This window comes from Asparagus officinalis, chromosome 4 (genome assembly GCF_001876935.1).
Source record: "Asparagus officinalis chromosome 4, Aspof.V1, whole genome shotgun sequence".
Lineage (NCBI taxonomy): Eukaryota > Viridiplantae > Streptophyta > Magnoliopsida > Asparagales > Asparagaceae > Asparagus > Asparagus officinalis.
Window position 1 is genome coordinate 120305573 of NC_033797.1, and position 310 is coordinate 120305882.

Here is a 310-nt window from a genome sequence, read left to right on the forward strand (position 1 = left end):
GCTGACCTTGCCACTAGATCATCTTCACTTGAGGAGCTTGATTCTCAGATAGATCAGCTCCGACGAGAAGTCCGTGAGAAGGAAGATGCGAAGATGCAAGATCAGCAAGCACATGGTGCTTTATCTGATGAGCTGAAGTCCTTGAAGCAGACACTGGCTGAGACAGAGGAGGTTGCTGTGAGGACTTTAGCCGCGAACGAAGAATCTGTCAGAGCTGAGCTGCAGGAGGAGCTTAGGCGAGCTTATGGTGAGAAGCTGTCTGAATTCAGTCAGCAGGTTCTTAGCCATGGGCTTGATGTATGATTTTATT